This window comes from Thunnus thynnus, chromosome 14 (assembly GCF_963924715.1).
Source record: "Thunnus thynnus chromosome 14, fThuThy2.1, whole genome shotgun sequence".
NCBI classification, from domain to species: Eukaryota; Metazoa; Chordata; class Actinopteri; order Scombriformes; family Scombridae; genus Thunnus; species Thunnus thynnus.
This window is the reverse complement of record NC_089530.1, coordinates 30797693-30820411: the sequence shown is the minus strand read 5'-3', so window position 1 is coordinate 30820411 and position 22719 is coordinate 30797693. Positions and strand designations below refer to the sequence as shown.

The following is a 22719-nucleotide window of genomic DNA, read 5'->3' as shown; positions in this document are numbered from 1 at the left end:
CTGTTAACACGGACCAACAAAGCACCGCCCACTCGTGCTACGTAGGTTTCAGAACAAGCAAACCCTCCGTGCTGAAGCCAGCAGGCAGACTGGAGCAGGGCCGTGCAGAGACCTTTAGAGGGGCAGGTGCTCAAAGTTAAAAAGGGGCACATGGAAGAAGACTTTTAAACACCATACACTGACACCACCTACAGCATAACCTGTTGAATTATAGCAACCCTTATTCAAACAGAATATAACATGGAATCTTACAACAAATCGTATCATATTATATCATTGTCCCCACCTGATGATATCGGAGGGAGACAATGATTCTCTCTCTACTGTGTCTGTGTGTGTGTTCTGTTGGCAGTAACTTGTTCTTTTAGTTAACAAACAGACTTCATTTTAGAATTAATTTAAAGTCACAGCAGTTTTATTCAGCAGCGCAAAAATCACACTCAGCTGTCTCATCTCAACTATCAAATAGCATCTCAAGTGTTCCTGACTGTGTAACCCCAACATGAAAATGATATTTGAAATTATTGCCTGTCATTATAACAGCAATAATAAACACCAAGATGACTACACACGTAGCAATCCAAACATTCACTTATCTGTGCACATCTCTCACAAAAAAGTCTACATCATTTCAAAACAAAAACAAGGACAGAAACATTCATAAACTGAATGTAATGACACATCAAACTGTACAGCAGACAGAGCTGTCAGTGTTATTTACCTCCATCACTTCTTACAGCCATATGAACTGTAGCTGTTATGCAGATCAGCCATGGTACTAAAAACCACAGTGATACATTTCTACCTCATAATCATCACTTCATAGTATGTTGAGCATCACCAGTGTGACCTGAGGCACACATGTTCTACCTGACGGGGAACATAGTACAGTTGCTGTTGAGGGGGTTGCTGGGGAGGTTGCTGCCGTCATACGCTGCTTTTCATTACGCTAGCATATCGCTTCCCTCACTTCTGTCTCTTCACGAGGACGGAAGAATTTGATTCACCAATATGATGCTGGATTCACTCCAGCATCATATTGAGGAGACACAACTACTCATGACCCACAGCACCTCAACTGTCAAATATGTAGAAGTCAGCTTTAAATATGTGGAACTTAATAAGTAACAGTTTAAACTCTAAAGTTTAAACCGAAAATCCATTCATACAATAAATTAAGACTTTACACTGTTACTTAATAATTTATACATAGTGATAGCTAGAAGGAAAACATCTCATAACTGCTCCAATGTTTTATCATTTGGTTATAGATCTATAGCAGCGTCTGGCTGTCACAGAATAAGACACAAATAGACAATTTAAACCCGTTAATTACTGAACGAACAGAACCGACATAAAGGAACAATTTAAACAGCTGTAGCCTGCAGAATATGTCTAAATTAAATGTTGCTTATTTAGTTTGTGAAACTCTGACGTGATGATTTTATAGACGCACTGAAACGGACAAGAAGAAAGGAGAAGCCTTTTATCTTATGGAGAAAAGAAAAGAAAGTCACAAGAGTGTTTTTTGTGATTCATTCATGATTCAGTCATTTTCATTTTATGAATAAATATGATCAGCTGCTGTTGGTGACGTGATTCCTGTCCCACAGGTAGTTTTGCTGATCTGCTGTATTACTACAACAGCCGACTGTCCTGTCAGATCAGCTGACCATATGAATGAACACATAACATACACAGCGTAATGAAAAGCAGCAGACTGTTGTTAGCTGGCGGCTAACTGAACAGGCTGTACAACAAACGTGCACGTTCACTTCACTTCGTCTTGTGAAATACACCAAACAACACGCACATAACACCGCTGCAAACCCCGCTGTCCGAAAGCTGAAGTTCTCCCTTTTTAGAGCGAAATGAAATCCCAAATCATTGTTATTTCTCCCGCTGAACGTCCCTGGTTGCCGCAGCAACTCAGTTACTACTGTTAAGGCACGTCACAGTTGACCTCAGGTGAAAGGTCATCATGTGACTGACGGCAGCGGTCATGACGGTCATTTTATTTATAGCTAAATTATTATTAATTGTTAATTGTTCTTCTTGAAGAGCCATGCAAGCCTTCACAAAAAAGTATTGATTGAATAAATAAATAAAAATAAAAATAAATATGCCTGGACAAAAGGGCACTTTGGACATCAAGGGGCAAAGGGGCAGGTGCTCGAGCACCCTCCGCCCCCCCTTCGCACATGCCTGGACTGGAGCCGCTTTCATGAGACAGACGAAGGAATCAGAGTTCAGAGGATCATATATGACACTAACTGACATGTGCTCCATTAAATAATTAATCTGTTAGACAATACAACAAAGTACGTAGCAGCAAAAACTCTTAAATTGACATTATAGTTTAAATGTCCAGTTTATGTGCTGCTGCTTTACATTACAGTAATGTTAATGTAGCTGATAGTTTGGATAACTTGACTGCTGATGCATTCACACTGTGTGTCGTTTGTCAAAAATTACTGTAATTAACAGCATACAAGTTAAAGTTCTGCTTCCTGCTCTGTCCAACTTTTAAAAGGAAGATTTTTTACATTTTCAGAGTGAGTGAAGGAATCAGGAGCGAGGAGACAGAAGTGAGGAAAAATCACAGGATGTAACGTTAATGTTGAAAGAAAAACAAGGAAAAAGTAAAGAACTGATTCAAAAAGAAGACGCTGATTCAAGATTGAAAGGAAAAGTTTAAGGAGGAAAGAGAAACATATAGAAGCAGCCCAGGCGTCAGGTGATGGAGAAACATGAACACATTCAAAGCAGGATGTCATGAAAGTAGCAGAAATGAACCCAAACGCAGAGACCGAAGGAGAAGCAGGTTTGAAGAAAACTCTATGTGAAGTGAGCAGCAAAAACAAAAGCTGACAGAACAGAACAAAACAGAGGATCCAACAGAGACTGAACAGAAAACCAGAACTAAAATACAAACTGAACTAATGAGAAAATGGGGAGCAGGTGACTGGACACAAGGGCAGGCTGGGAGCTGATAGGCTGAGGGAAACACAGGGAGCAGGGCTGACGACACTGATACAGGACAGGTGTAGGGAAGACACAGAGCAGGGCAGGTGAGAGGAGGAGCACATGAACACAGGAGGAGTAAAGGAACAAACAAGGGAAACACAGAGTACAGAAAACACAATACTCTTAATCACAACGTCCCAGAATAACAGAAACTTAAGTACACAACACTACAAGCTAACTGATAATGCAAGACAGTCCTTCAGAGATACAACTTAACTCAGCCTTCTCCAACACAGTCCAGTCTCAACACAACAGGGAGAAAGGCCGAGGCCTCTGGTGGAACGGAGGAGAACAGCAACCAAGGAACACAGAGCCACACTGACAGAAAACTCAACAGGCTCAACAAGCATAAAGAAGAACTGGAACAAACAGACACACAGAGTGAACACAGGAACCCAAAAGTACAAAAACACAAAGAGTCCAAACACAACAGAAAGTCCTGGCAGGATGTGACACAAGAGGCACAACAAACCGGTAAGGTCTGACTTCCAGCTGTATGCAGATGAATTACTGATGTTTTAAAGGCACAATCGGTTATCCAAATGTAAACTAAAGGACATCCCATCAAATAAAACAAAGCACAAGATTGAAACCTGCTAGAAAAGGACTTAGAGATCTTTTAATACAGGTACTAAGACTACACAACATGAACATGATGTTTTCTTAAGCTGTTAAAAGGTCGTTGACCTCAGTAACTGTTGTAAACAGCACTAAGATTGACAGACATTTTCAGTTATTAGGAAACAAAATGCTGATTCATCATTCATCTGACTGATTCATTGATAAGTCAAACTGCTGTCTTGATTTGGCTTTAAGTCAGTTTTGTTATTTTGTTATATTACAAACATGAATCTATATTCAGGACCATATAGACGCTGTGAGAATCCAGATTTGTTTTTAAGATAGACTGATTGGTCCATCTATCATCCATAAGGCCTATGTTCATTTATGTGTTGTAAATAAAAATTATTAATAATATTATTTACAACACGACAATAAATAAAACAATAAATATTGTTAATATTTATTTACCTAATTTATGTGCACTTGTTTAATTTCAGCTCAGTGTAGAGAAATACAGCGATACAGACAACCGCTGTACTGCACGACACTGTCGACATCGCACATCCGTATCCATGACACACGACAAAGCTAGTAGTCCCCCCTCCCCGAAAAATGTCCTAGTAGAAACAATGGAGAGAAAGACAGACAGCAGCAGATGATGGAGAGCTGAACAGTGCAGCATTACACTGCTTGAACTGTATCTGAACATGGTGTGTGTGTGTGTGTGTGTGTTGTGCACCCGTCTATGTCGGTGCATATTACTGTCTTGATAATTAGTCCTTAAAATAACAGTGAAACTCTGCACCATTGACTTCAGACCAGGTTTTTGTTACGCCAACAATGCACCTGACCACACCTCATTTTAAGACCAACACGCCCATGGACGCTCTGATGGGTGCAAGTGCATTTACTATTTAAACAATGTGGGCACTAAACAGGAAAATGACAACTGTGTCGGTCTTAAACTAATAAAGACACTTGAGTTGCGCTTGGCGCCGCTTTGCACCGGACGTAAGATAGAACCCTAAATGTTAAAATGCAATAAATACATACATTACCTGATAAACCAAGAGTTATGACAGCAGTCAGCATTAGCTTTATTTACATTTAATGTGAGAAAATGTATAAATGAAGTGAAATCAGCACTGATGCTTAATGGTTTCTTGCAATATTTACAATGTTTATATTTTTATTGTTGTCTATTGACATTTATTTGCAATAGCATATATGTATATATATATTTTTATTTTTCAGTTGTTTTTCTATTCAAAGGTTTTTCATCACAGCAAACCACTTGAACCTCTGACACATTTGATCACTCTTTCACAGAGCAGATACTTTGCATCTTCATTGTTCAAACTTTTGAAATATTTCCATGAAAAGCTGGATATCACTTGATGATCAGACAGATCACAGACAATGAATTTGGCATTTCATATTCCTTGCAGCTATAGCAAAGTTCACGCTGCATGCCACATTTAACCTGTATCATGTTCATTCTAATGATGATTAACATTAATGACGTTCTTTTGCCTTAAAGCGGTCAGGCTGGGAACCAATAGGTTTATGCATATTCCTCCTGCATTTAGTGTTGTTTGAAATATGACCAGTGCGTTTTGACTGTAGCTGAGATTATACCTTAAAAACAAGTCCAGTTCCCAGGATTTTCCAGGATAGTGTGCTTCTGTTCCCGGGATAGAAAATGTCTCATTTTCAGGAGGAATATGAATCCCTTGTGTGGACATTGGGATTGGGCCAAACTATTCATGTCACAGTTTATGGGACTGTTGTTGCTCAAGACAGCTAATATAGCAGCTAGCATCTTTGTTACTTTTAAACTTAAAATAAGATTTTGTGCACGTTGTAATAACTCGATTTCCACAAAGTCGACATTTTACACATCATGCAGCTCTAACTGAACCATTTACAAGTAACCACTGCAAACACACAACACAGTGCACATGTACATGTTTACTGAGTAAAGGCACAGATGCAAAGATCGATCTCTGGATTTAAAGAATCGATTATTGATCATTCAGATAAGAATCACGATTAATGTAAAAATCTATTTTTTTGTCCAGCTCTAAAGTTCAGAAGATGGAAACTCCAAACACCTGAACCCAACAGGATGCAGGTTAAAAACTGTCAAATATAAAAGACAAAAACACTGTTTCAGAGGTTCAGAGTGAATTATCCAGTGTAGATTTTTCTTATTATATGAAGGTTTTAAATGTGCAGCTCAACATTGCTCTGACACAGTCAATGGACTAAACCACTGAAGAAGAAAACAGACTTTCCCATTAAGATCCTCAGTGTGGATCAGCATAATATCAGCTTTATGTCTGCAGTTTAATGTCACCACAACTGTCACATCATATTAATCTCAGTACAAAGGTAAAAAATGGTGTCTGACCCCAGAGTCTCCAGTCTACAGTGTGGACTCTCCAGAAAACTCAGTCACAGCTTTGCAGCACATCAGGATGAGTTTGATTAAGTCTCCTCATTGGCCGGTGCAAGATTTGTGTCAAACTATTGTCACAAATAGCCCAGTTTTCCAGCGGTTCATATCAGGATCAAAATCAAACCCACTACTGGTTATGTGTGCAGTGTTTCACTTGATTTTTCCAAATAAGAATTCAGAATCTCAACAAAAGACACTGATGTCTACAAACCGTATTGACAGGAAAGACGCAGAGGAGAAAACACCAAAATCAACTGGGGCAGTGTGTTTTATTTGAGGTGCATGAGGCCAAACTGAGGGGGCATGGTCCTCATAGCCCCCATGAAATTCCTACCCTGTTTAGTAGGTATGTGTAATTAAAACATGTTATTGGTGGCAGTAATCATTCCTCCTGTCCATACTGACTGTGAAGTGGTCTCTTCCTAACACAGCTACACTGGAGGAAATGAGTTCATTAGTTCAGCTGAAGCTAATATGAGGCTTTGACAGTCTGGTAGACGCCCACTTGATTTGTCTGACTCAAAGTTACAGACTATTTAGTACAAAAGTCCCTCTTTGAGTTACGATCCCTCCACTGCAGCTCAGCAAGGAAACACTGAAGAAACACAAAGATACTTGATATGTGTGGATTTTGAATTCCTGAAAACATTCTACAGATTTGTGCTCAGGCAAATCCTGAAAATGTATGAACCAAACATTTGAAACTTCAGTGAAGGATTTGAATTGAATATAGAGCTGGGTGATACATCCATTTTATCAATTAATTTGAATTTATGGTTTAGGACGATGCTTAAGACAGCAGCAGCCCTAACACACCTCCTAAAAAGCAGGAAACATTAGAGGAATCATTTACCCAAACTATGAGAGGAAGGGCTGGAAAACTGCTGTTATGTCTATTTCATGTCTACATTGCTTTGTACGGTAAAGCGTGCAGGCACCGACAGACTTCATGGTGCATTCAAGTGCACTTCGTAAATATGAAATCTGTACTCAAATGGCCATGAAGGTTGTTTAAAACGGGAACATTTCTTTTTTTTCTTACTTTCTCTGTCATTACTTTATTGTTCTTTCACTACAACATTTTTTAATAATCACATAGCAAAGCAAAACCAATTGCCCATTCAGTGCTATAGATTCCAATCTTCATATTCCATAAAATAATCAAATCGTTAGCAGCAGTGTTATCAGCAAACCCCTGCATATTCTTGTACGAGTCTCGAGGTATCTCTGTGGTGATTTTCCATGTTGCTTTACTACAGCATTTTAATGATAAGAAGCTAAAATCATAACAATATCACATTCATTTCTACATAGGCAGATTTGAAAAATTCTATAAAAAATTGTTATCAGCAAACTCAATACAATGTTGTTGATAATCAATTTTTATTGTTAAAATAAAAAAGAATAATTCCTTTGTCTTTTGTAGTTTGTTTTTAAGAAAAACTAAATTAAATCGTAAATTGGGTGTGGTGTGAAAAAATCGTAGATTTTACTTTTTGGCCATATCGCCCAGCCCAAATTGAATATATATATATAAAAAAAAAACTACCAAAGCTACAGCCAGTGAACTGACCTCAGAGTCTCCAGTTTACAGTTTGGACTCTCCAGTCCAGCACACAGAGGCTTCATCTTTGAGTCAGACAGGTCATTTCCACTCAAATCCAGATCTCGCAGATGGGAGGGGTTGGACTTCAGAGCTGAGGCCACAACTTCACAGTGAGTCTCTGAGAGTTCACAGTCAGAAAGTCTGTAATAACACATATATGACATCATATGTTACCATGAAAGAGGACACTTTATATTTACTTCATACATTTGATGATGAAACAGTTTGACTTTCTCTATTTTGAATAACATTTGCTCTTCACATCAGTGGTTCAGTTAATCTCTTTTTAATTAAAAAAAATTCTGGGGCATTTTATTTCTTTAATGGAAAGCCACAGTTGAGTGATAACAGGAAACAAGAGGAGAGAGAGAGACAGGAAATGACATTGTGGTTATATGACATGTATCTTCACCAGTAGGCTACCAGAGCACTCCTAGTTCAGCTAATCGTATCTCACTGTGCTTAAATGAAACAATAATTCTCATCACTCTCTCTCATACCTGCAGACTTTTAATCTTTGTTTTGCTTTAATATTGCAGATGAAGGGGAGAGAAAATGGAGTTACGTTGAGGCTTCCATAATGTGCACAGTCTGTCTGTGTGATCTTATCACATGTCTGTCTCCACAAAGTCAGCATGGTGGCATCTTGATTGGAAAAATATTTTTACTGTCCACTATTTTTAATTTGACTCCAGGATATTTTTACTCAGTTCAGCTCAGTGAACAGTTACGGTTGAAAAAGATCATCTCTCTTTGCTACCTGCTGCTGTCAGGTTCACATCCATAAGCAACAAAATTTAGCGACTGTTGACAAACAGAAATGAAACAAATGGCTTCACATTATTAGAGCTGTACATAATTAAATATGAATGTAATTAAATATTTAGATATGCATGACAGATGACTGCATGATGTTTAGTTGTCATTATTTTCTGAGAATCTAAAAACTGATTCAGCACAAACACAATTAAACCAATAAGGTTGAATTATTTTCAACATGATGTCTTCAGAAAGATGTTATCAGAGTATCAGCATTAAAATATAACATTGACCTTTAACGTGTATAAGATCTCTTTAAACACTCTGAATTCTACCATTCTGCTTTGTAGTTTTGTAGGAGACAAAATGTGTATTTAGCCTGTGTTGTTTATTATTTATTTAGGCTGCACATGTTCTGTCACTTCCAGGTAATTGGCACATGGGTTTGGTTTCACATTATTTACCTGTTCACCTGTATGGCGGCAGGAACAGAGAGACAAAGAGGGTTAGCAGGCCTCCCATATTTTCTGTTGACCATCACATCACATCAGGTATAATTTAGTCTTGCTTTATTCATTCCAGTACAACAACTCTTGTCAGTGTTTTCTTGTTTTCATTAATAAACAGAATAAAACACATCTGGACTTCAGTATGGATTTGTATGAACGTGTCACAGTTATGAGCCTGCTTAGCCTCTTGGCAGCTTTTTTCATGGATAGTAGTCGCTACAAGTTTCTTTTTGTAACAAACAGAATATAAGAAAAACTTAAAAACAAGACTATGTGACACAACTTCCCTCTTTAAAATAAAAAGTTGAATTCATGAGAAATAAAAGGCAGAGATTTGATAAGAGTCCCGGCCTGAACACGTCTACATGACAACATTCCATCAGTGATGCAAACTGGCTGAATAGCTCCCACTACGAAATTTCAGCGAAGTAGCCTCAACAGCAGGCAAAACAGTGGACAAAAGAAGTGATGTTTATCTCCTTCTTGCACTGTCTGAAAACACCCCTAGTCTGAAGACATCTACATGCCCATGAGAGAAGACCTTCGACTGCACCGCGGCACGATGTGCGCAAAGGCGTGAGGGCCCGTTCAATGCTGCTTGCAGCTTTAATTAGAAAGTGAATCTTTTCTGTAACAAAGTTTAACATTTATTTTCATACTATAATTGAAATTCAGGAGGGTGAATGTGAGCAAACATTCTCAATGTGATAATGTCGTTTCAGTTTTGTGGCTGGTAGCCTGTATTCCTTTTTTAAATTCAATTCTGACCTGGTAACGAAGTGATATTTTTCAGTGAAAATATGGTGACAATCTGGAGAGCCCCAGAGGCAGCGCTGCTGTTCTGTCCAGTAAAAACATGAAGCTTTACATTCAAACTAATGTTGCAGCTACAATTGTTAGATTTCATCTGTGAGACCAACATTTATCTTCCAAAAGGAATTACATCATATATCAAAATGCTGCAGAGACATTAGAGCCAGCAGTAAATCAGCAAAGAGCTGCAGATCAGTTCATGGATCATGTTCTCATGACGACATGTTGACTGGCCGATCATCTCAGGAGTCGGGCTGCTAGCAGCTGAGATCACCTGCTGGTCCCGGCTAGCGGCTCTCATAGATGACTCCTCACATCTCCAAAAACGTCACAACAGATTTACAACCAGGCGTTATTTGGATAAAATTATCACATATTGGGAATCTAAATGGTTACTTTCTCGCCTGAAAAAATATTAGAACTTAATAAAGTGACATATTAACCGTCCTACAGTGAAAATTGCAGCTTTTAGCCTGGTTCATCTCCTCCACTGTGCAGTCTGAAGAGACGCAATGCATTGTGGGGCAGTTGTGTACGTCCAGTAAGCTCACGCCGCATACTCAGAAATTCCTGCTAATGTAGTTTACATCCGGGTATTTCTCATGTACACAAAGTCCACAAACTATGCAGTTGGAACGCACTAAATACTCAATTTGACGTCATACTTAGTATGAATAGTATGTTAGTCTGTGATTACAACACATCACATTGTCAGCCATACTGTTTGTAGTTTTCCTTTGTCCACCGCCATTTTGAATCCAAGCAACCATTTTGCTTTTGTCTGTTTCCTACACACACACACACACACACACACACACACGCACACACAAACACACCTGTATAAAGTACCTTTTAGTTAATTACATATTGTGTGTTTTTACTCCCTTTTGTTATCTTTGTAAATAAATGCTTTTGAAAATACAGTGTCTATTTAATTTTATACAAAAGTGAATACTGCCAACCTCTGCGCTGCAAAGAACTCCCAAATCCTTCAACCTTTACTAGCTGTTGATATGGTAACTTTGGTTGTTTTATATTTCCCAGTCGGACAGTCTGCCGAGGCTAGCCCAACCGGCTTGTTTTTAGTTTTGGGAGCTAACTAATACTAAGGGACCTGCAGAAACCGGGTGAAGACGAGCTACAATACTGGAGCTAACTAGCCAGCGGAGGCTATTTATATGCTATCACCACCAACCGGGAGGAAATCACGGCCATCGTCCAAATCTTACTGACAATATTGAACCCTTGAAAACAAAATCTTAACTTTCATCAATAATGTCACAAGATCAGCCTTCTATCACCTCAAAAATATCTCATAAATCAGAGGCTTTCTCTCAAGTTCAGACACTGAAAAACTAGTACATGCATTTGTCACAAGCAGACTCAACTATTGCAATGGTCTCTTTTCTGAACTCCCTGAAAAACTGTTAAGTGACTGCAGCTTATACAGAACGCTGCTGCACATATTTTACCAGGACTAACAAAAGTGAACACATCACACCTGGGATTGATTTTAAAGTCCTCCCACTTGTCTACAAGGTGCTGAATGGCTCCAAATTATATTAAGGAACTGCTTGTGCCTTATGAACCAACAAGAAGCCTCAGATCATCAGCCAGTGGTCTCCTTGTTGTCCCCTGTGTGCTCTAAAGCAGGAGAAGCTGCATTCAGCTATTATGCGCCATACAGATGGAACGTCCTTCAAGTGATATTAGAGATGCACCAAAGCTTAGTTTCTTTAAAAGTAGACTTAAAACATTTCTGTTAACTGTTGTGTTTAACTAGGTCAATCAACTGTTTGCTCCTGTTTTAACTGAATTATTATTAACTTTAATTACCGATATGGACTTACTGAGCCTTTCTGCAGTTCCTCACAGCTGGGATCAGTCTCAGTCGTCCTTCCTCAGATGTGTTGTACTTGTCGAGGTCCAACTCATCCAAAACCTCCTCTGACATCTGCAGCATGTAGGCCAGAGCTGAGCAGTGGATCTCAGAGAGTTCCTTCTCTGATCTGTTCTCTGACTTCAGGAACTCTTGGATCTCCTGATGTACTGAGCGGTCGTTCATCTCCATCAGACAGTGGAAGATGTTGATGCTTCTGTCAGGAGAGATACCACCGTCATCACCATCACCATCATCACCATCATCATCATCATCATCATCATCATCGTCGTCATCATCATCATCATCATCATCCTCGTCCTCAGTGTTCATCTTCTTCAAGTTGTTGATGATTCTCTGGACGATTTCTAGACTGTTCTCTGTCTGACCCAGCAGGCCTCCTAAGAGACTCTGGTTGGACTCCAGAGAGAGGCCATGAAGGAAACGAACAAAGAGGTCCAGGTGGCCATTTTCACTTCTGAGAGATTTCTCCATGGCGCCCATCAGGAAGACATCCAGAGATGAGTAACTGTGTTTTTTTCCCAGGAAGTCCTCCAGTACCTCTGTGCTGCTGTTGGTGTAACAGTGGTACATGTAGACTGCAGCCAGAAACTCCTGAACGCTCAGATGAACAAAGCAGTAGACTGTTTTCTTGAAGATCAGTCTCTCTCTTTTGAAGATCTGTGTACAAAATCCTGATAACACCGAGGCCTCTGTGACATCAAGACCACACTGCTCCAGGTCTTCTTGGTAGAACATGATGTTTCCTTTCTCCAGTTGTTCAAATGCCAGCCTCCCCAGCTTCAGAAGAACTTCCCTGTCAGCCTCTGTCAGCTCCTGTGGACTCGTCTCATGTCCTTCATCATACTTGTGCTTCTTCCTCTTTGTCTGAACCAGCAGAAAGAGTGAGTACAGGTTAGTCAGGGTCTTGGGCAGCTCTCCTCTCTGGTCTGTAGTCCACATCTGCTCCAGAACTGTAGCAGTGATCCAGCAGAAGACTGGGATGAGACACATGATGTGGAGGCTCCTGGATGTCTTGATGTGTGAGATGATTCTGCTGGACAGCTCTTCATTACTGAATCTCCTCCTGAAGTACTCCTCCTTCTGGGCATCAGTGAAGCCTCGTACTTCTGTTACCCTGTTTACACATGTTCGAGGGATTTGATTGGCTGCTGCAGGTCGAGAAGTTATCCAGATGAGAGCCAAAGGAAGCAGATTCCCTTTGAAGAGGTTTGTCAACAGCACGTTGACTGATGACGTCTGTGTGACATCAGACACAACCTCCTTCATGTTGTTGAAATCCAGTGAAAGTCTGTTTTCATCCAGGCCGTCAAAGATGAACAAAACTTTCCAGTCATCGAGCTTCTCTGCTGTGATCTTCTGTAATGTTGGATGGAAAACATGGATCAGCGTGAGGAGACTGTACTGCTCATCTTTGATCAAGTTCAGCTCCCTGAACGAAAGCAGAATCACCAGACTGACATCTTGGTTTTCCAAGCCCTCTGCCCAGTCCAGAGTGAACTTCTGCACTGAGAAGGTTTTTCCAACGCCAGCGACGCCATTCGTCAGAACGACTTTGATGAGTTTCTGTTGGTCAGGTAAGGGTTTAAAGATGTTGTGACACTTGATTGGAGTGTCATGTAGGGTCTTCATCTTGGAAGTTGTTTCAAGCTGCCTCACCTCATGTTGGGTATTAACATCTTCACTCTTTCCCTCTGTGATGTAGAGCTCAGTGTAGATACTGCTGAGGAGGGTTTCACTCTCTGATTCATCAGTTCCTTCAGTCACATGTTGACATCTCAATCTCAGACTGATCTTATATGTGTTTAAAACCTTCTGCAGATCACCATCTGCTGAAAGAGAAGAAAAATATAGATCTGAACATCTATCAGTTTGTTTACATGCACTTGCGTAACCAGGTTACTCAGAGAAACCAGGTTACGTGGGTAATCAGGGAACATGTTAACATGCACAGTAGTAACCTGGTTACTGCAAATCTGTGAACAAGCAATAAATCAGTGATCAGATTTCTCCTCTACACTGATCTTATTATCAAAGCATGACTTTCTTATTATATCTGTATTAATGATAGAAGACGTTGTTAGTCCTGACTTTTTGTTCTGTTTTGCTCTGTGTGTCTGAGTCAGAACGTTTTCTCACAACATGAATGTGTCTGAACTCAACAAACAGTAAAATGTTAAGTGGTGGAAATCGACTTATTTACACTTCTAGAGGTTACTTTGTGTTAGATCCAGTTTTAGTTGGACTTTAAATATAAGGAAAAATTCCTCTCTGTAAAACTAACTTTCCCTGTCTACAGTCTTTTGTTAAGTTCATGTTATGTTCATACATGGCAGAGAAACTAACAGGGCCGGACTGGGAAAATCATTCGGGCTGGGAAATACAGCGTGAAATATAGTCCCAGTCAGGACACTTTTTAAGCGGGGGGTCTAAGGGTCCCCACTAGAAATATTTTAGTTACAAATACTTGATTTCCTGCATTCTGGTGAATTTTAGTGCATGTGAATAACAAACTAATGAGCCAACATCTTCTTAGTATAATGTACTGTTATGAACCTCAAATAAAACCAAAGCTGCATATCAATAAGGAGGGAGACGACACAAGGACTAACTTTTGACCAATGATTATTAAATAGTAAATAACTAAATAAACAACTAATACACTAACAAATAGAAAATGTCTTGTACCTGCAGGTTGCTCTGAAGTAGTGGGCTTCTGTACTACTGTGGCACCAGTGCTACTCCCTCCACCTTCAAAAAGAAAAAGGCAAAAACACAGCACAGCATATCTTTAATGTACCAATATAATACAGTTAACAACTGCACAATACCATCCTCAGTTTACTGATATACACTAACAGTTACCCATCATAGGTTAAAAAAGCCCTTTAACCAACACAAACATTAAATAACACAGATCTTTAAGTTTCAACTAATTACAGCAGCCTGAATAGTGACAGAAGACGTTGTGAGCTCAAAGTATGAACTCACTGACTGATTTTCACCAAAATGCATAAATTTTCAAATAATATCGACCACATTAACTAGACTAGTTATGCCAATTATGCCATCAATGTTTTGAGGAAATTATAAAGGGAACAACCACTTTTATTATTGATTGTCCAGTTTCTTGGCAGCTTTAACATTGACAGGAGACCATGATGATGCATCGGTAACATTAACTACTTTAGCTAGCTAGCAAATGTTAGCTAGGTAGCTTGTTTATTTACTGACTAACATGGCGGCATTTAGCTGCATCACCTGCAAGCCCCTTTCTTTTTCTCTCTTTCCCTCTCTGCTCCACCCTTCCTCTTTTTCCACCGTCCATCTTGCTGCTCAGTCATTTAGCCTCTAAATGTATTTACTGCCAAACGAAACCTCTCTCTCTCTCTTTCTCTTTTATATTGAATGTGCTGAAGCACTGAGCCTGAAGAACTAAAACAAACTGTCCAAATACTGTCTGGACTGTTTCTAAAATTATGAAAAATATAAAGAAACAGGTTGTTTCTCCTCACAGATCTGCTGTCTGGATGTGATGTCATGTTTGTCTCTTCCTGTGACTGACCTTCTGCTCCTGAGCTGATGTTTGGCAACTTCTCCACCAGATCGTTCCTCCTGATCTTCTTTAAAATATTCTTGATCACTTCCACAGCTTCAGAAAGTTTATAATTCTGCACCATCAGATCCACTGTGTCTGGCATATCTGCCTTCGACAGCTGGCTCTCTTTGATGGGTGGGATGTCGCCCACCTTTTCATACTTCAGGGACCACTTGAACTTCTTAAATTCTTCATCATTTAAATCCTCCAGAATGTTGAGAAGGTCCATCTCCGTCATCTTGGCTCTCTGGTAAAATCAGAGAACACTGATAAGAGAACAGTTGTGTTTCTGTCTGTCTGCTAGTAGAAACTCATTCTGTGTTACTGGATCTGACTGGTTCGACAAAAAGGCCAGTTTGGCTGCAGTCGTTTAAGTGTCAGAAAGACTCAAGAGGATCTTCAGTAAAAACGTCTCACCACAAGTTTACTCAGTAGCTGTTCTGGAGCTTTCTATCGGATTGCGTTTTCTCAGTTGTCATGGAAATGTACGTGTTAAAATTTAGAAACACAGTTTAGGTGTCAGTGTTGGGGAAACTACTTTAAATCTCTAGTTTACCAAACTAATACTGCACAATGAAAATAGTTCAACTACATCTTAACTACTGTCAGAAACACTCAGCTTGTCAAACTAAAACTACTTTCAAAAAGTAGTTCAACTATATCCAAACTACATCACAGGAAATGATCACAATCTGAGTCTGTAATCTCATATTGTTACACAGAGGTATAACTGAACTGACACTGAGTAAAGTGTAGGTGTGTTTGATTTAGGGACCAGGGCAGGCCAATCCTCACTTAGGCAGCCTGAGGATGTGTTTTAAGGAGACGATTGGGAGCAATTGTTGAGGTGGAATCAGGAAAATGCTAAATTTCCAAGGAATTTCATACTATTCAATCACAGACATCTTGGTCACAAACTACGGGTGATTTTAATCAAATAGCAGGTGATTGCTATGACAGACTGTGTCCAATGAGCTGTGGCTTTGTGCCATATTGTACAGCAAAAAACATCATGAGAATACTATGAATATGTGGTTTGTAATTAACTACCTAAACTACATGAACCATAGTAGTTAACTGCTGAAAAAGTTAAACTACCACCCAAGTACTGCAGACTGTAGTTAAACTAGTAATTGAACTACATGTAGTTAACTACTCCCCAACACCGTTAGGTGTTTGTGTCAGAACTGGACCTTTTGTTTCTAACTGTTAATGCTGAACCACCTTAAAGCCTTCATCATTTCAGGGGACATCAAACCTTTACAGTATTTTCACAAACAAGTGTTTAAATACAAAAAAAACAATGTACACACTATGAATATGTGGTCTGTGCTTCTTTTTATCTACAGCTGAAAACATGTGAGAGCAAAGAGATTTGAACTTCTACATGTGTAAACTCTGTGAATGAATATGAGACACATCCTGAACATTTATCTCCTGTAAACTCACGATGTGTTTGTAGAGTCTGATGCCTGCATGTAGTTTGTATCATTTACAGACATTTTATGAGCTGCAGCTTTGTTAAACACATCAGCTGCCACTTTATATTTAGATGACTAAACCTGCTGCAAAAGATCTTCAGACTCTCACTGATAACTGATGGAGATGGTTGTAGTAGAGTGTGGATTTGTTTTTAAATTACATTTCAACACTGAATCATCTTCAGGTCAGTTTACAGTAGAAACAGTCTCTTACTTTGTGTCTGAGGGTCCAGGTTCATTACTGAAGTCTGGAGGATCAACTTTAGACCAGTCAGATATCAGAGACTCTGCTCCGTCCTCATCTTCTGGAGTGTGAGAGGTAAACCAGTAACACTGGAGACACACACACATACACAGTATAATAAACCCAGTCCTTCCTCTCAACTTAGTAGCTTCTTATTAGTTTACATGACTTTAACTACAACCATGTCACAAAGATAAACTTTGACTCTGGTTTAAATCCAACAAACAGACTTCAGATAAACATCTGTGTGGTTCTTAACTGTGACTTCTCTCTATTTTAACTGCAGCAGTGAGTCACGTTACATCACTGTGAGGATGCAGAAACCACGAAAAGAACAAAGAACAAACAAAACTAGAAATGCATTTCCTGCGGAAAATGCGTGTGAATGCTGAAAACTGGAAGAAATCGAAAAGCATAGCTTAAAATACTAAACACTTGTTCAGGATACCCATCTGTACAAATACAATGTGATTACCACGGCATGTTACATTTAAGAGATTTGGTAGTTAATAAGTAGCATGACAGAGTTTCATTCATGACCACAAGGTGGGACTATTGGTGCCATGATCCAGTATGTGGTGCAGATTCTCATGGAAAACCTGTGTACCAAGTTTCATTTCATTAAAGACAACAGAATTGCTGAAATAACATGTTATTAGGGCCCTTTTGGGCAGAATTTTATGAAATGTTACACACTTCTGTAAGGTCACCTTGTGTACAACATTCCCAAATTTGGTCACAATCCAATTCACTATTGAGGAGTTATTGACCATTAAGTGCATTAGGCCACACCTTCAAAACTTTGCTTACCAATAACAGACAAACCGTAAGACATATCTGAAAACAAGTGAATAGGTTTTGTTCGGGGTCCTCTAAACATGGTATGTACCAAGTTTGAATGAAATATGTGCCAACAGAAGCAAAACATGTGTTTATTAAAAAAAACAAAATGGCGGAAGAACTTTATAGGCGCAAATGGGCGTGGTCTATATTAGTCTACTCAGCATAATGCAAGGAACATGCTCACCAAATATTTTTTGATAGGTCTTATCCTTCATGAGTTATTAGCCAAAACGCAAAATATTTAATTACTGACCACATGGTGGCGCTATTGATACCATGTTTTGATCTGTTAAGCCTTTCCAGATGGGACACCTGTATATCAAATATGAGCAGTTTAGCACTTTTAGTTTTTGAGATATTAGCTTTCAAACATTCCTCCCATAGACTTTCCATTATAAATTTTAATATTTAAAAAAAATATATAAAATCACTGGATTAAGGTAGAAAGCTGGCTGATAGATAGCCTGAATGTCCTTAAAGAGCTGAACATTTTGATATTTGTATGGTTTCTGTCGCTCAAAGTATGGAGGAGTTGAAAGCTTGCAAAAAACGTACGGAACAATAATAATAATAATTATAATAATAATAATAATAATAATAATAAACTAGAAAGTGCAATTTCTGTAGAAATTGCGTGTGATTGCTGAAAGCAAATTTAGATTGCATAACTGGAAGCTGAATACTAGCTATTGAAAAATCTTGCAAGATTAAAATCAGCAATGGGTGGAATTGAACCTACACCCTCATGTTCATAAGACAGACATGCTATGCATTGAACTAACATGTCACACAGCAATGCCAGGTCAGATTTTGGTGTTTAGTCTGTCAATTGCATGAAATTGACAAAAAAGCAGTTCAGCTCAGCTCATTAAGCAGATTGACATCACCTGGACTCCTTCATCTTTCAACTCTATTTCCGATTCTCGATTCCGACGCGGCTCGTTTTCCGTCATTAACATCTGCAACTAGATGCTCACTCACCTCCAGAGTGCTCTCAGAGACACGGACATCTCGTTCCAGCGAAACAATAATGATGCCAAACTTTTCCAACTCTACGGAGACTCTGCTTTCTCAACTTCTCTGGTCAGTAGCTCAAATTATCCCGCTCTTCCGGGTTCACTGTCTAACGCCAACCCGACGCACGCAGCACACCGATGACGTTAGCAAGCTGCCTGCTGCTGGGTGCATCCATGGATGTATAAGAACTCTTATAATACATCCATGGGTGCATCCCAAATCTCTTCGATTGCATCCACGTTTCCCTCACTGGCGTGTTTTCCTTGCGTTTTAGTCCCTCCAACGTGGATGCAGGAGAGACGCAAGGAAACCGAGCGAGGAGAGGAAACGAGGAAATTTGTTTTAAGAGACTTGAGACGTCCTCTCCTCTGAAGCGTCATGTGAAGCGACGTCCGTTTTTGATGACGGCGACAGCTGCTCACAGCTGGATCAGCTGTCAGTCGGCTTTAACAGCTGTAGAAACTTCTGATGGAGTTTGTGTCTGTACACATGTGCACTGTGTTAATACTAATAAAGGTTCACAGTTATCACTGCAGCAGCTGTTTCCTCTCTGCAGCCTGTTACCTGTTTAACAAACACCTAAATAAAAACCTGCATTCTGCATTTATACTGTGTCCTGCTCAGAGGCACAGGAACCATTTCTACTCGCAGAATGTGTTTATACTATTTATTGATTATTTGCATCTGTATTTTTTGATAATCTTGATAGTGAATTCATCATTCAATAACCCAGAATATGATCATTTCTTCTGAACACTGGAAAATATGTATTTGGCTAAATGTTTCAGGGCAAATGGAAATGATGTAACTCATATTAAACCCGACGCTCAGGAATTTTCAGCCTCACATGTGAATGGAAATGACGATAAATGATGTAAAATATAAATGTGTTTAACTGTTATTATGGATAAAATTAAAGTCAGGAAGAGTCTGTCTGTCAGCAAGAAACAGTTTAATGGAGGAAATAACGTCATGAAAAAGAAATCTTTCTAATAAATGAAGAAAGTTGTTTATGGTTCTTTTGTTGATCATACTGACAAATGGACTAACGTTATACTAAACTACAGCAGGCTGAGCAGGGACAACAACTGGTGAGTGAAACATCCATAATTAGTCTTTATTACCTTAAATTTTGGTTATGAAGAAATCAGTCAGAATATTAGATTTATCTGTTGTTTAACTCCTCGTTTACCGCATCTCAGCTCCTGTCTGTGTCACTGCCTGTGGTGTTGTAAACTGTCCACTTTGTATTTGAATAGATCTTGTAGTGTTGTAGACTGCCGTCTCTACTTTATGTTTATGTTATTATCATGTAAGACAGACATGGTGCTGAGACAGCGCATCTGGCTTGTTTCTGTCTATTGATGGTGTTGAACCGTTCATCAATAGATGTATGTAGAGCGCCGCCTGCTGTCCTCAGTGCTGAAACATTTGAACCAGCTGGCAACCTATTTTCTTTTTTGTTCTTCAGAACAAGCTTGTGGCTTCACTGTATGTTTTCATAGACATAGGCTTGCTTGGGTCAATAACAATTTGTGATTATGGATAGGACATATCAGCTATTTTACAGCTGTGAATTTTAAAATGACTTTATTAGAAGGGCCCCTTGAGAATACTTGGCCCCCTCTGTGCTGACAGTCTAGCTCCGTCCCTGAACAGGAGGAATGATTACAGCGAGGAAAACCTCTTTCACTGTTCATATGGACACCTGAGTTCTGGTTTAACACACTGGAAATATTGTGAACTGGTCCTTTAAGTAAAGGGTCTGAGTTCTTCCTCCATCACTGAATGAACAACAGTAACACAGATACAGAGTGATGGCTTCAGTCTGCTAAACAGATCTGAGATGATGAAGAGGAGACGCTCTGATCAAAGAGGAGGAAGAGGAGGAGGAGTGAAGGTCAGCAGGTCAGTGAGCTGCTGACAGACACAGACACACACACACTCCCTGTGGATCTTTAAAGGTACATCTTGTTTTTTTAGTTTATGCTTCTTTATAATTATTTATGCTATTTTAACATGTTTGGGTTATTTAACCTCTGCATTACAAACCTCTGACTTTAAAGTTTATAGTTTTTAGCTTATCTTTTATATTTATGGTACTTTGCGTATTTTAAAATGTCCATACATACATACATGTATATGTTTTATTAGTAGCATGTTGTGTTGAATATTGTCCTGTCTGTCCTGTTACACAGTCAGCTCACTGAGGCAAATAAGGCAATAAAGTTAACTCAACACACCAGAGCAACAATTAGATGATTAATTGAGTCAATCAACAGAAAATTTATCACCGACTATTTTGATAATTGATTAATCTTTTTGAGTCAATGTATAAGAAATAATACTAAGATTTTCTGGTTCCAGCTTCTTAAATGTGAAGATTTTCTGGTTTCTTTAGTCTCTATGACAGTAAACTGAATATCTTTGTGTTGTGGACAAAACAAGACATTTGAGGACGTCATCTTGGACTTTGGGAAACATTTTTCACCATTTTCTGACATTTTATAGACCAAACGAGTCATCTATTAATCCAGAAAATAATCAACAGACTCGTAGATAATAAAAATAATGGTTACTTGCAGCTCTAATATACACATATACTGTATATATATGACTAAAAACAGGAGGCGAGGACACCGTGGTCTCAGTGAGGACTGGCAGGTCTGGTTTCAGTTCTTCAGGTTCAGTGTACATCTCTGCCACCTATTGGTCAGAGACTAGAAGTGTCCTGTATTAGGGTTTTGGGGTATATAAAGTTACTTGGAAGAAAACACAAGACATGCTGTCGGCCTCTCATATGTTTCAATCATCCAATCCACCAAACACCAAACGAGTCAATGGCAGAATAAGCTGTTTGGCATTGGCAGAGAAAATTTGGCACATTTTTCATGGGTGCAACCCACATACTCAGCTCTGCTGCTCATCCCACAAATACATGTTCCTTACAAATAAACAGGCTTTCCAACGGTATCAGATTTATTGCCAAGAAGCATTGTTAGAACAACGAAATAATCTACCAAACACAAATTTCCTTACTTTTTGTTTAATTGAGTTTAGAAAGTTTAGATTTTATCTCAGTGTTACCATTATATGTTCACATTTGCAACCTGTGTTTACATTTGCAACCTTTAAGATGCTTTGTTGAACATGTTTGTGTTTCTTATAGTAAAAATACTACAATTTTCCAAATGGGATTTTATTTGTTTTGTGTGTTTTTTGGGGTCCAATATGATGATAAAACATGTCAAACTGAAAAAATAATTGTCAGGTCATATAGGTTATCTTGTGCTGTTAAACACAGCAGCAACATTAAAGTGGCATACAGAGGCAAATTCAAAAGTATGCAAAAACGGCCAAAATAGCCCAAGACTCCTAAGGGTTAAACTGTGTGGGGTTTATAGTTTAGAGTAATATCTTAATCAGTTGAGACAAACATGATCTGACCTGAGAGTTTTCAATGTACAGTGTGGACTAATTAATGTGGATCAATAATTTAATTGTCTATCCTCTGTAAAACATCTCTTAAAATCTTTTCAATACATCCAACTATCTGTGTACTTACAAAGCTTTGTTGGAGGCTCTGACCACTTGCAAAAGCCTCAGAAGAGCCTCCTCTGAAGCAGAGTATTTCTTCAGGTCAAACACATCCAGATCTTTTTCTGATGACAGTAAGAAGAAGACCAGAGCTGACCACTGAGTAGGAGATAGTTCATCTGTGGAAAGACTTCCTGAACTCGGGTAACGTTGGATCTCCTCCACTAGAGAATGATCATTCAGTTCATTCAGACAGTGAAAGATATTGATGCTTCTCTCTGGAGACAGATTCTCACTTAAGTTCTCCTTGATGTACTTGACTGTTTCCTGATTGGTCTGTGAGCTACTTCCTGTCTGTGT

At 39.0% G+C, this 22719-nt stretch overlaps 1 protein-coding gene across 1 annotated transcript in view; it reads right to left on the bottom strand.

Moving 5' to 3' along the window:
* LOC137197494 (NACHT, LRR and PYD domains-containing protein 12-like) overlaps positions 1-22719 on the bottom strand; it is a 316885-nt gene that overhangs the window by 59736 nt on the left and 234430 nt on the right. The window lies entirely within an intron of this gene.